This window comes from Coptis chinensis, chromosome 5 (assembly GCF_015680905.1).
Source record: "Coptis chinensis isolate HL-2020 chromosome 5, ASM1568090v1, whole genome shotgun sequence".
NCBI lineage: Eukaryota > Viridiplantae > Streptophyta > Magnoliopsida > Ranunculales > Ranunculaceae > Coptis > Coptis chinensis.
In genome coordinates, this window is record NC_141460.1 from 10,769,817 (window position 1) to 10,785,001 (window position 15,185).

Here is a 15,185-nt window from a genome sequence, read left to right on the forward strand (position 1 = left end):
AATCAAGGCTAAAACCTCCATTAGAGGGGTTGATGAAGCCTTGATGAAAACTTAGTGGTATAGTGTAGAAGCATTGTAGAGTCTATTCCAATCTAGAAGGTCGTGATTCGCCATGAGAATGGGTGGACGACCTCACATGCTAGTTAGTACTCGGTAGAAATGCCATGAACACTAGGGATTAGAACTCGAATTTCTTGCCGTAAGAACGTAAGAATCGAGATATAAGAATCTATGCTAGGTTATTAAGTTGGATTCGAGGTGGATTCAATTCCCCTCTAATCCTTTATCTAGATTCAAAACAATCATATTGCCATAGCATTCATAGTTAGATTCAACATAATCAATTTTATATAGGTATCGTAGTATAACACACCTTCGTAAAGCTCTCATTGACTTAAGACTGATTAATTAGATTAGAAAACAATTCCATGCTAGAGCACTAGGAGTGGAACGAATTTGTTACTCCACTCCACTCTATTTCGATAGAATTGAGAGTAGAAACTTTGATAAATATAGACACATAAACAATTTAGTTTTCTTACGTTTTGAGTTCATCGTTCATTTCGTAGGGAAACTATTCAATTTTATCGTTTATCAAATGGCGCCGCTGCCATCTTAGTTGCACTTTAGCATTATTTTCATAGTAGAATTAGTCATTTTTAAGTCCCATTAAACCCACCCACCCTTGTTTGATTCATCACCGCGGGTTATTCGCTTCAGCTGAAAAAAATTCCTCGACAAAATTACACCGAGCGATCGCTTATAAGAAGGAGCTACCGCACACGCCCGATACCGCACACGAAGCGACCATCCCCTCACTTATCGGACTTCGAGCGACCTGCCCTCATACCAAGCGACCCGTGCTCACTTATCGACAAGGAGCGACGCACGCTTCTAATGCAGCGACTGCGCCCTAAGCAAAATTTTATGGATTTCAAACAGTTTGTTTCAAACTTCGATTTTTAAGTTTTTCAGTGTTCTAACTTGTTATTTACACACAACATGCGTAAACAAGACGCTATTCATAAGCGAAAGCAAGGACGCTTATCGTATTCCTTTCTTCCATACCTCGATCTCCGGTTAGAGGTTCATACTAAATATCAAGATTGTTTGGATTGTTTTCGTGTTTAGACTTAGACTTGCATGAGATTAAGGTCCGGTGGGAGAAAAACACCGAACGTAATTAACCATCAACAAACAAACATATCGAAAGTATACCAATCACAACACCTCTAACTACTATCCCACCAACCATACCCGACATAATGGTCAAGAAAGAGACTCTCTCTCTCCGACTTCTACAAAGCTTTGAAATTATAGCCCTAAATCTTGCATCGTTCTAGTAGACCCGATTGGGGATTTTCGAATCCCCAAACATATTTAATTTGTTACCCGTTTTCCATGGTTTAGGCCATGAAAAACCTTACCAACACACGCGTAGGATTGAACAAGTCCTTACAACATTCTATCATCCTACGGTTGGTGCGGAACAAATTAAACCGGTGGTATTTCCCTTCACCTTAGCCCGATAAGGCGGCGTCTTTGGTTAAGCGCCCAAAGCGCTTAACTCTGTGGACTCGTGGGCTAAACTTGTTCAAATATTTATGGAACATTTTACCCACCCCTAAAGACGGATGAGATGCTATCCAAGATTCATTTCTTCCGACAGAACCCTCATGAATCAGTTTCTGAGGCTTGGAATCGCTTCACCGATCTGCTTATAGAGTGTCCACACCATAACCTAGCAAAAGACATGTTAGTTCGTGCCTTTTTCAAAGGACTTCAACATCACCATAAAGAAGTCCTTGACATAATGAATGGGGTAGTTTCCTAAGTAAAGGAGCCCTGAGGAGGCTTACAAATTTTAGAAGAACAAACTAAACGAAATAACAATTGGGGAGTGATGATATCCCCCGCTCTGCTAGTTCTTCTTCAATAGTTAAGGCCACCGGTATGTTTGAGATGAAACCCGATCCAGAACTTAAAAATTTAATCGAATCTCTAACTAAAAAGGTAGAGGCTATTTCTATTCAACAAAAGCCTATTCCCGCCATGAATGTCAACTCCAACCCATGTAATTTCTGTTTGAGTCCCGAAAGCACCCCGACTCTATTGTCCTCTCTCCTATGAACAACAACAAGTAGAGCAAGATAATGTTTGCTCCATTAATAACTATCCTATTCCTAATGCCCCATGGAGACAACATCCCAACTTTAGTTGGCGAAACAATCAACAAGTTACAACTCCAGGCTTTAATAACCAAAATGTTAGGCAAGCAAACAACTATAATCAAGCTCCACCTAGGCAAGGACAGGGACAAGGTCAAGGAACTTATAATAATTATAACAACCAAGCGCAACCACGACAAGGTGTAGCACAAGGTTAGAATAATTATAATAGTTATAATACCAATAGATGTCTCGTTCCGGTTAACAATAGTAACTATCAAAACCCACCCATAAATAATCAACGTGAGATAGTTCCAGTCGCACCACCTGTGACTACTACACCTACACAACCGGACCGTATCGACGCCTTTATACATGTTACCCAACAACTTTTCCAATCAATAACTCAATCAAACCAACAGATATTACAATCCATAAATCAGGGCATACAACAGTTAGCCCAAGAGAAAGCCCAACCAAAAGGCGTGTTTCCAGGACAAGTTATACCAAACCCTAAAACAACAAACATAGCCTTTGAGGTAAACGGTAATACTAGTACGGAAACAACAATAGTAGGTGACCTGAATGCCATCACCACTCTCCGTTCGGGAAGAGTGGTTGATAACAAAGTAACTATGCCTATAGTTACCCTTATCAAGATTCCCTACATCGGATATCGAACTAGATACCGGTAGAAACTCAAGAGCCTACCACCGTAGAGGTACCCGCTTAAACCACAACCTAAGAAACAGAAAAGCCAAGGTTACACATCAAGTCGAGCCATACACTAAATATAGAGCTAAACCACCGCTCCTCAAAAATTAGCAATGCTAGCCAGGGATACAAACTTTAAGGAGATTAGGAACGTTTTCAAGAATCTAACGATAAACCTTCCTTTTCTCGAAGCTATTAAAAAGCTACCTAATCACGCTAAGTTTCTTAAAGAGTTATGCACTACTAGGCGTAAAACCAACATACCTAAATATGCCTTTTTAACTGAACAATTCCCAACTTTATCCGAAAATAATGGAATTGTTAAGTACAAGGACCCTGGTTGTCCTACTGTAAAATACACCTTAGGAGATTCCCACACGACGACCGCTTTATTAGACCTGGGGGCGAGTGTTAACTTACTCCCCGATTACTTGTATAAACAAATAGGTTCTACGTGAAATGCAACCTATAAAAATAACGTTGCAATTAGCGGACAGTCAATTAAGTATCCTAAGGGTGTAGTGGAAAACGTGTTTGTTAAGGTTCGTGGATTTCTACTATCCCGCTGATTTTGTTATCCTTGATACGTAAGTCGCTAATGACTCTGCATCGATCATCTTAGGGCCTTTTTTTAGCAACCGCCAACGACTTATTAATTGCCGCTGATGGTAAGATGTCCTTATCTTTTGGCCATCTCCTACTTGAGGTAAATGTTTTCAAGATGATGAAACAATTACCGATTCGCTTCATAGATGGGGAGGTTAGCATGATCAAGAGCTTAGCTCAAGATTATTTTAACAACACGCGTTTCTCGAAAACAATATGTACAAATTCCTTTCCTTTGAAAGTCAGATTTTGTAAATGACTCCTACTTAGAGGAAGTCAACACCATCCTTGAGTCCACACAAGTTGTAGACCCTTCGGTTGCTCCTTATAATCGAGTATGAAGACTTGCTACCTAAGCAAGTCTTCATTATGCAAAATGAAGACCCCGACGAAAACATCTAGTGATTTTCCTTCCACCCGCTGCTTAAACCCCTTCCCCGAGTTAAAATATATACAACTTGATCCGGATGGTAATCATCCGTAATTATATCTTCTCATTGTCTAAGGATGAAGATACACGCTTAATCCGGGTGATTAGGGAACATCGGTCTCACGATTGGTTGGTCCCTAGCCGACATTAAGGGAATTGACCCTAATGTTTGCACTCATCGTGATCCATTTGGAGGATAACGCCAAGACTTCTCGCGAACCTCGGCCGCTTGAACCCTGCCATGAAAGAGGTGGTTAGGGAAGAAGTCTTACGATTACTCGATGCGGGTATCATATACCCAATCTTTGATAGCGAATGGGTCAGCCCCATTCATGTAGTTCCTAAGAAATCAGGAGTTACCATGGTTCGTAACGGAAAGGATAACTATGTTGTCACACAAGGTCCTATGAAATGGAGGATCTGTATTGATTACAGACGCTTAAATGCTATGACACGAAAAGGATCACTTTCCTTTACCTTTTATAGATCAAATGCTCGAACGCCTAGTCGGGGTCATGCTTTTTATTGTTTTCTGGATGGCTACTCGTGCTATTTTCAGATTATTATTGATATTGATGACCAAGAAAAGACTACTTTCACATGTCCCTTTGGAACGTATGCCTATAAACGAATGCCTTTTGGCCTTTGTAATGCTCCCGAACCTTTCAAATGTGTATGCTTCATATATTTAGTGACATGGTAGAAGCTTTTATGGAAGTTTTCATAGATGATTTTTCTATCTATGGAGACTCCTTCACGCATCGTTTGTCTAACCCGCCTAAGGTTTTGACAAGGTGTGAAGAAAAGAGCCTCGCTTTTAAACTGGGAAAAGTGTCATTTCATGGTGAAAAAGGGCATAGTACTAGGTCACATTGTATCTAGTGATGGCATCGAAGTAGATAAAACCAAACTAGATAAGATAGCGACTCTACCTAAACCACGGACTGTCCGTGATATTAGAGCCTTTCTAGGCCATGCAGGTTTTTATAGGCGATTTATCAAAGACTTCTCAAAAATAGCTAGGCCTTTAACTAATCTGCTTTTGAAAGATGCAATTTTTTATTTTAATTTTAATCGTAAGCGGCTTTTTAAAACTTTAAAAGCCGCCTCTAACCTCTGCACCAATTATACAACCTCCCCCATTGGTCTAAACCTTTCGAACTCATGTGTGATGCTAGTGACTATCGCAGGTTAGTGCGCCTTTGGGACAAAAACTAGATAATAAGTCCACTTGTCATTTATTATGCTAGTAAAACATTAAATGATGCTCAACGAAATTATTCAACTACAGAAAAAGAATTCTTAGCCGTCATTTATGCTTTAGATAAGTTTCGTCCTTATTTGGTTGGTTCTAAAACTTTAGTTTACACAGACCATGCATCCCTTAAGTACCTTCTTGCAAAGAAGGATGCTAAGCAGAGATTAATCCGATGGATCCTTCTCCTGCAAGAGTTCACATTAGAAATAAAGGACAAAAGAGGGGTCGAAAATGTAGTTGCCGACCACTTATCTAGACTCACAAACGCGATCGATCGATCGATTCTCGAGTCCATACCGGACTCTTTTCCGATGAGCATCGTATGCCATTTTTCAAAGACCATGGTATCTTCGACATTGTAAATTATCTAGCGGCTGATGTTATGCCTTATAATTGGTCAAGAAATGAACGTAAAAGTTTTTCGCCAGAGTTAAGTTATACTACCGGGATGAGCCCTACCTTTTTAAGTATTGTGCGGATCGATTATTCGTGCGTTGTATTCCCCGGTGGGAATATAATGAAGTTCTATCGCTCGCCATGACAAAGAGTGTGGTGGCCATTTTAGTGGGATGAAAACAGCCGCTAAAAGTTTTTCAATGTGGATTTTATTAGCCTACCCTTTTTAAGGATGCCCAAGTGCATTGCAAGGCGGTATTCGCTTTACAACAACTTGGGCCTAATCATGAAACGTAATATGATGCCATTAAATCCAATCTTGATAGTTGAAATTTTCGACGTTTGGGGCATCGATTTCATGGGTCCTTTCCCTGTTTCCCACGGTTTTATTTATATTCTAGTTGCCGTGGACTACGTGTCTAAATGGATAGAGGCCCTAGCTTGCCGTAGCAATGACCATAAGACCGTGGTATTTTTTTATCAAAGAATATATTTTCTCTCGGTTTGGCATTCAAAACATCATTATTAGTGATGGTGGAACACATTTTGCAAATGAGTTGTTGCATCCCTAGTGAAAAAGTATGGAGTTACACACAAAGTAGCAACTCTTTATCATCCACAAACTAGTGGACAAGTAGAAGTTTCTAATAGGGAAATCAAAAAGATTTTAGAAACAACTATAAACCCCGGATAGGAAAGACCGTCAAAGCATTTATCGGATGCCTTATGGGCGATAGAACTGCTTTCAAAACTCCTATAGGTATGTCTCCCTTTTAGACTTGTTTTGGGAAACCATGTCATTTGCCCGATTGAATTAGAGCACCGCGCTCGTGGGCTATCAAAAGCCTTAACTTCAATATTGATGAGGCAGTGTCAAACGCAAGTTGCAATTGAATGAGCTTGAAGAAATCCGTGGCGATTAAATATAATCTCGCGAAGGATTATAAAGCTAACATAAAACGTGTTCATGATAAGCATATCTTTGCGCAAAAAGAGTTCGTAGTCGGTCAAAAGGTTTTGCTTTACAACTCCCGCCTACATATTTTCCCAGAAAAACTAAAACCCGTTGGTCCGGCCCCTTTTCCTCGTTATCAAGTCACCCCTTTACGGGCAATCACCTTGGTAAATCCAAATGACAACAAGTACCTTTCAAGTTAATGGTCAACGGTTAAAACATTTTCACGAACTTCGTCCCCCGATGTAGAGGAAGTCCTTTTACGGACCACGCCTATGAGGATCACCCTTGTCATTTGGTGTACTTACTTTCATTTCCATATACTGATAAGTGCACCATGCAGGTAACCGGGCCCTCCCAAAGGAGTGTGTGGCTGTAAGTACCGGATCCTAAGTCCACAGTTCACATAATTCACGTTTTCCACTTTTGCATGTTTTCTCAGTTTTTGAGTCATGTTCCTCTAATGGGTTGAATTATGTATTTATTGTTTTTCGTGTTTCTTATAATAAACAAATAAAAATAAAATTAAAATTCTTAAAATCATAGAAATAGCAATCTAACAAGTCTTGGAAATCTGACTTTAAACGACCCACGTTGTAAACAAATTTTGTGTTTAAAAATTCGTTTGGGGGTGGGCAGTCGATCTTTCCATCGGGATTGCTCGAACTTTCCATTGGTTTTGTTTAGGCCCATTACTTGTAGTTCAATTGGGTTGACGTAATCTAAACTTAGATTTCCTTCGTTCGCATAACTTACGTCACACACGCACTTTGAGGCGTTCTTCCACCCTCTTATACGTCACCCATGGTTGGAATTGAGTGTTTTATGGATCGTTGGATTGGAAATTCTCTACTGATCATTTCCATAACTCATTCGCCAAAATCGGGCCAGTAACGAAGTGGCAAATTGAGTTTGAATTTGCGCAAAAAATCGGAAATTTCGGAATTCAAACTGGGCTTGGGCCTAAACCGCACGCACGATGGTGCGTCACCTTCCTTCCCAAACCGCATGCACAGTGTTTCCACTTTCATCCCGCCGGTTACAAGTTAAATAAAATTTTGGAAACCAAAATAAAAAAATAAATATAGAGAGAGGGAAGAAAACCTAACTACACCTACACCAAGGAAATCAAATCCACCTAAATCTTCTCTAAACAATCATCACCGCCAATCCAACTTCGAAAAACAGCCAACAATTATAGTTTCCACCACCACCGCCACCGCCACCAACGCCGTTTTTAGTAGTTTTCTTCAAAACTTGCCTCCCCCATAGTCTACAAACCATTAGTAGTCTAAGAAATTTCAATGGCGCTACGACGTAGAATTTTGCGGAACACGCGTTTGCTTCCGAGCGGTTTAGCCATTTTACGGCACGAGATGTTCAAGAGACATTGAACGGATTGTTGTACTCAACTGAGGAGTTCTATCACTATGATTTGGTAGAACAGTTTTATAAAAAGCGAGAATTGGAAGGGGATAGGATTTTCATAAAGTTAGGAGGAACGCGGAGAGAAGTAACGGTGACGCTTGTTAGTTGAATCATAGGAATTACGCTTTGAAAGCAACCTAGTAATTCCACAATTCAGGAATCCCATATAATTGGAGTTCCCGCTTTGATGAAGGATACCGTCGTGGAGGGTGAATACAATCCGACATCCCATTCGTCCCCGGCCACCACCACGAGAACCAATCAACCGGTCAGAGCTCGGTGGATTGGTAGGAACGCCCCTGAAAGACAAAGTCGATATCGGCCTGCAATGTGCGCGACGTTCTCTCGGATTTTGCAAACAAAGAAGTATAATTTCTGCATCCTTGATTTAATGTTTAATGTGATTCGAGGAGTGGGGAAGAGTTTAGCGCCTTCCCCGTATTGATCACTAAGATCATGCTCTCCTTTAGAGAAATGCCGCAAAGGTTCTACTCCTATTAAGATCAAATTGCATTCTAATGCAAGTATCTATAATGGATTGCATCCAAGAGACTTGGCGTTGTCCAAGAAAAATGGATGAGTCGAGGATGAAAGGGAAGATATGACATGTCCGGATGAAGATGCATTAGAGAAGTGTAATTTAATGTAGAACGATGCAAGTGTTGCGCATCGCCTTTTCGCGTTTATGGTATTTGTGGAGATATCCTAAATAGACGGATAGTAGTTCAAAAGAAGCAAGGAACCTTCAGAGGAGATTTGAAATGCTCAAGGGGTTCCGGACGATATCTTGTCTAACATGGAGACTATCCACCAACAATAACAAACCCAAGATGCGACTTTCGCATCGAGATGGAAGCCCAACGCTTGTTCGAATAGAGATGCTACGACGATGCCACCCGTGGAGGACTCTGTTTTCAGCCGAGTCCGACGGGCATGAGCGTCGTCGCCGAAGCGACGATGGTTCAAGTCATTCTCCATCCCGAGCCAATCTCCATCTCGGGTCCATCATCATCACAAAACTAGGTGTTCACCCCAACTGAGTTATTTGTTATTTCATAATTTCGTTTTATTAGTTGAATTTTAATTAGGTAGTTAAATTTAAATATTCATGTGTTTATTTAATGTTGTTTGGATTTAAATTTTATTTTTAATATAATTGGTTATTTTCGAGTACTGCTTGTTTTATCATTAATTCCACCTTCCCGACTCGTTTGGGGGTGGAAATATTTAGACCGAGCATAAGTCGTGATATGATTATATGCTGTAAGTTGTCTTGGAGGGAAGGTTGATAATTTGGCCGATATCGGCATATCTATGACTTGTGTGGTGATAGCATGAAATCTACGAGAGTTTAGAAGTTACTATTCTAAATCCAAGATGAAAGATACCGTGGATTTTTAGAAAATCATGGAAATGGTTTGTTTCCGTTTTCGGTTTTGGAATTTTCCTATTTCGAAATTGCCTTCAAACAAATTAGGGAACTTCCCCGATTCGCTTTGGTAGCTCGTAACCTATTTAAACTCCTTTCTTTCTACACTAACAAACCACACTACATCCGCCATCATCCCGCACCCTTCCACTCCAAGTTTTTCTTTCTTTTTGCTCTAAACTCCGGTTTCACCCCTTTTCTTCTGCTGTCGGGCTTTACATTCGAAAATTTTTGTCGAGGCTTCACCAAAAAACACTGTAATTTAAAACCCACGAAGCCCATCGCCGCCGCCTTTGTTAACGCTAAAAATTTGAATTTTCGAGACGGTCATTCCGTGATTTTTGTGGAGCTATTCAAAGAGTTATTGTGATGACATCTCCTATAGTCATACCTCGAACAAATTCCTTCAAAGATGTGTTGGGCACCGAGACCTATGGACATTGGTTCCAACAAAGAATCCTGCAGTTAGGATGGCGTCATCTACTGGTAAGTGATGACGATTCATATTCACCACAGCTTACTGCTTATTTCTACAACCATGTTAAATTCTATTGTAATCAGGATGGAGAACAAGAATTCTCTATCGTAGTCGAGGACACGACACATCAATTCGATAAAAATGTGGTCGCTCTAGTTTCAGGATTACCAATACCTGATCCTGTTCACACATGGGCGTATATGACTGATAATGCATATCTTTATGATTATACATATTTCCATGAGTATTATGGGGGAGGGTATTTCGAAAGTAATGGACCGGGGCGATATAGCATTGCCCTTGGTAGCCTTTCCCTAAACGTAATACACCCCATGTTATTCATCCCGATGAATATTTTGGGGAATGGCACCATTTCAAAGAAACGATCGCTGGGTGACATTTTCCTCGCTTTATGCGAGGGGCGCCACCAATATGACATTCCATTCGAAGTTTTAGTCGCTAGTCTTAAGAGAGCCCAAAGCATGAGGCATAAGTATCTTCTTATGCCTGTTTTGGTAAGCCGCATCATCGCGTAGTTGTTTACCTCAGATTCCGCGTACACAATTCACGATTGAAAAGGGTGAAGTCATGAGACCCACCAATCGGGTGGTTCGCTTCGTTACAAGATAATGACTTGGCCGGATGGCAGGTGCAACCTCATTTGGTTGCCCCCGACATCCCATCGATATGATAACACTTAACAAAGTTAGCATTAGTAGATGATAACCGGGCGGCAAGCTTGGCAAATTACAATGGATGGCAGGATCGCGAAGGAACCTCGCCTCACTAATGAGGAAGAGGGATGCTTAAAAGGGAGATATGGTAAGTTTTAGTTTCAGTTAGTGTCCGCTTATGTCCCAAGCAATTTAATTCTGTAACCCCATAATGGGTGGAACTCTTATAGAGTTGTGGTCGGTTTTTATTTTCTATATTAGTATGTTCTAACCTTGTTTTGCGGATGTTCCGAATTTCACGCGTTTCCATGGTATTTTTCCTACCCTCTTTATTTACAATACTTTGAGGACAAAGCATGGTTCTTGTTTGGGCGATAGAAACACGCGTGTAATTAAGGCATCCGTTAGGATATAGATATGTATAATATGCATTTGTTTTCTAGTTAAAATTTTTTAAAATTCAAAAATATAAATAAATAAGTTATGCTATACACTTAGGAATATTGGTATTGTTTTCTTTCTATGCTCTTAACAATCTAGAAGTGTCAATGAGCTTTTGCATCGAATAATTGTTAGAAACTTAGGTTAATATATAGGTAATAATCTCTGCATCTATCTATCTATAAATATATTACATGAGTATCTATGATTGTTAGCAATAAGTTTATGAAATCTAGGCTAGAGTACTTATTCTACAAATCCTGTGAGAATATAGCCGAAAAGTCGTATATGAGCCAAAACATTTGAGAAATGACACAAGGGAGAAGTAAAATCGGATAGAGATATCACACGCCCACTTGCTTGATCACTATGCCATATCCTAAGCGAGAATTTAGGCCCTCTTTGGATCGATATAGCCGTAAATTCAAACCTATGAATTATTTTCCTAATAGTCCCCTCTCCGAGCCTTTCTTTAGCCTTCCATAAACCACAAATCCTTTACCCTCGTTACAAAAAAAAAAAAAAATAAAAAAATAAATCAACCTACCCAATTTAGAATAAGTCCGAGAATAGAATGAGTGAAGAAAGAAGAAGAGAAAAAACCGTAAACAAAAATTAGTTAGTTGCTTCAAAAAGAAAAGAAGTTTCCATCCAAGGAAAAAAAAAATAGAAATAAATAAAAACTCCAAAAATAGAATAAAAGGGAGTCAAAAGCCAAAGAAAAAAAAAAAAGAAAAATATGGCTAAGGATGGAAACAAAGTATATAAGCAAAAGAAAATAACAAGGTTTTCTCTAAGTTACATAATATGAAGACTCTATTATCTCGGACTTGTGTCCTTTTGAATATCCATTTCCTTCCTTCTTAAACCATCTCCTAATCCCCGCAACACCTAATAAAGACCTCTAGCTCAATTAGGAATAGGTTAGTGTGATAGTAAGTAGCGATGTGTTTGATCGACTCGCTTCCTTTTGTTGTCATTGAGATTGTAAGGTAAAGTATGCCCACCGCATTAATCGGAGTAAATAAACTTGAGTGAAAAAAATCAGAGTGGTTTTTGTCTTGACATTTATGTGAGGACCTACTTTAAGGACGCTTATTCGAAGTTTTCAAACTTACCTCGCTAGGCATTTCATAGTATTACTCATAGTATATATATTTGTATCATAGATGATTGATTATTATGCATATATTAGTTTAGGTTTGTGACTTGGTTATTCTTATTCAATTGCTAGTGAGATGTATAGATAGTTGGGACATGAATGAGGAAACAATAGTTTTATTTCTTAGTCGTTGTAGTATAGTTGAAGTTTGTGAGTACCTTCACTGAAAACTCTCACGAGGTTATAACTTCGTCCACTAGGGAATTCCTAGTGGTTTAAGGCCTTGTTGCATATGGTCAATGCAATCGCGACTCAAATAAACGAGTAGATAAAACTCCATTTTGGTCACTTATTCTAATTTCTCATCTTTGCTTGAGGACAAGCAAAATGCTGTTTTGGGGTGGTTTGATAAGAGCCCAAAACTGTAGTTTTAACCCCGTAATGCATCATACTTTTAGACCAATTATGTGAGTAATAATTAAGAGTTAACACCGATTCACGTGTTTTATGCATTTTAGGTTTCAAAGTCCATTATGTGCGTAAAATGTGCCACTTTAGCGAGATAAAGGAGCAAAGGTCGGTTACTAAGTAGTTCCGTGATTAAAGGCCAAGATTCAAGAAGACAAAGCCTTCCTAAAGCCCGGGAAAAAAGAAAAAGTCGACACGGTCAAACAAAGACAAGTAAGTCAGAAACTTCAAGGCGTCGTATCTTTGGACTCGGACTCGAATGGGGCCTACCTTATGTCAAAACGACCGGATCGGAAAGAGCTTTCCAATGGTCCAAGCCTTGACCCAATCAGAGGAGCAGAAGTGAACGAAACGTCTGTGGAAGGCAACTGCAGCTGAAGAGGCCTTTTTGGACTGAAAGAATTGGGTTTTGGGCCTAATTCTCTGGCCCAAAACATGGCTCCAAGCCCATGCACAATTTTTGGATCTGAAAGTATAAAAACCAAAGCTTAGCTCTTTGTTAATGGTAGCTAGTTAGACCTAAAATAATATAGATAATTCTAGATCTGTTTTCATTAATTAATTAAGTTTAGTTCCATTTCAATTATTGTATTAGATTAAACCTTTGAATCTTGTTCTTCATTTTGATTAGATCAATAAAGTAGTATTTTTATCAATTTCGATTTTTGTCATTTCCATTTCTAGATCTAATTTCAATTCCTGTCCTTATTTCATTTTAGTCATTAAATTAGATTTCATTATTGTTTAATTAAGTAAATTTCAATTCTTTACATTATGTTTAGTTTAGATTCAATTGGAAATGTTAGTTTGATGAATCAAGGCTAAAACCTCCATTAGAGGGGTTGATGAAGCCTTGATGAAAACTTAGTGGTATAGTGTAGAAGCATTGTAGAGTCTATTCCAATCTAGAAGGTCGTGATTCACCATGAGAATGGGTGGACGACCTCACATGCTAGTTAGTACTCGGTAGAAATGTCATGAACACTAGGGATTAGAACTCGAATTTCTTGCCGTAAGAACGTAAGAATCGAGATACAAGAATCTATGCTAGGTTATTAAGTTGGATTCGAGGTGGATTCAATTCCCCTCTAATTCTTTATCTAGATTCAAAACAATCATATTGTCATAGCATTCGTAGTTAGATTCAACATAATCAATTTCATATAGGTATCGTAGTATAACACACCTTCGTAAAACTCTCATTGACTTAAGACTGATTAATTAGATTAGAAAACAATTCCATGCTAGAGCATTAGGAGTGGAACGAATTTGTTACTCCACTCTATTTCGATAGAATTGAGAGTAGAAATTTTGATAAATATAGACACGTAAACAGTTTAGTTTTCTTATGTTTTGAGTTCATCGTTCATTTCGTAGGGAAACTATTCAATTTTATCGTTTATCAATATTTCCCACTGGAGTGTGGCGTAGTGCAATAATATATTGGCACGTGAAAGAATGAAAGTGGTTATGAGATATAATTGAGATATTTCTAAATATTGTGACTTAGTGCAATAAGGTAATTGACCTGCACCTGATATAGTGGAATGATTCTGAGATATTTATGTATGACATCTTAATAAATTACGTAACGAAAATCCTAGAACCTGACTACCACAACTCATGTGATTTGCCCTGTGTGGGCGTATGTGATATGATTGGCCCTTGTGTAGGGTGTATATATAAGATGTTGATTGACCCATGTGTTGGGCAATCGTAGCCGAATGGTGGCTTGATTATTCCGTTCACAAAAATTAGAACGAGACGCGCGATACTTTATGTCGAATAGTGGCAGTACTTACATAACGGCTTTCGTGTGAGGGTTACCTGGTGTGCGGCATCCCGCTCAGGGTAGTTACGCATACGGAGTGGTTCATTATGTAAGGGGAGGCATGTGGATGTACATGTTCGGCGTTGGAAAGCGTTATCAGGGTAGCCAGGGAAACTAGGTAAGACATAGATACGATGTGATTTTAGGGACACGCAAAGAAAGCCTTAATTAATATAATTATGGTAATATATTGGTTAATGATATATCTGTAGATAGATGATTGTATATGCTTGGCTGGTTATAGTTTAGTTAGAATCTAAGGCGCCTCGTGGAGGAGCTAAATGCCTTTTTATTATGCGTATGGTTTGTTGTGTGGTTAGTGGGAAGTTAAGGCGCCTCAGTTAAGGAGGAACTACCTGCCTTAATTATTGTACTTAAGGATGTTGTATTAGTCATTGAAAGTTAAGGCGCCTCGGGGAAGGAACTAACGGCCTTATGGATTGTGTATATATATATGTATTATTATATGTTGTATTTTAGGGCTACTCACACCAGCATTTTTATAATGCTGACCCGATTTGCATGTTTGCTTATCGGGTGTGTTCATTAAATGAACATAGTTTATAAGTCTTGACAGGTTTAGTGTTGAAGAAGATTGGTTGTTTGCTTGTGGTTTTGCGTTAATCGCATTTCAAGATAGGCTTTGTTTTCCTTTGAGGTGATATAGATTTTCAGTTTAGATAAGGTTATTTGCATTTTCATTTGTAAATTTTTGTAATGAAGAAGACTTTTGTTTAAGTTAAAATTTTTATTGGTTTTTAATTATCCGCATATTTAAACTGTTTATGGGTTTTTGGAAGTGGAGAG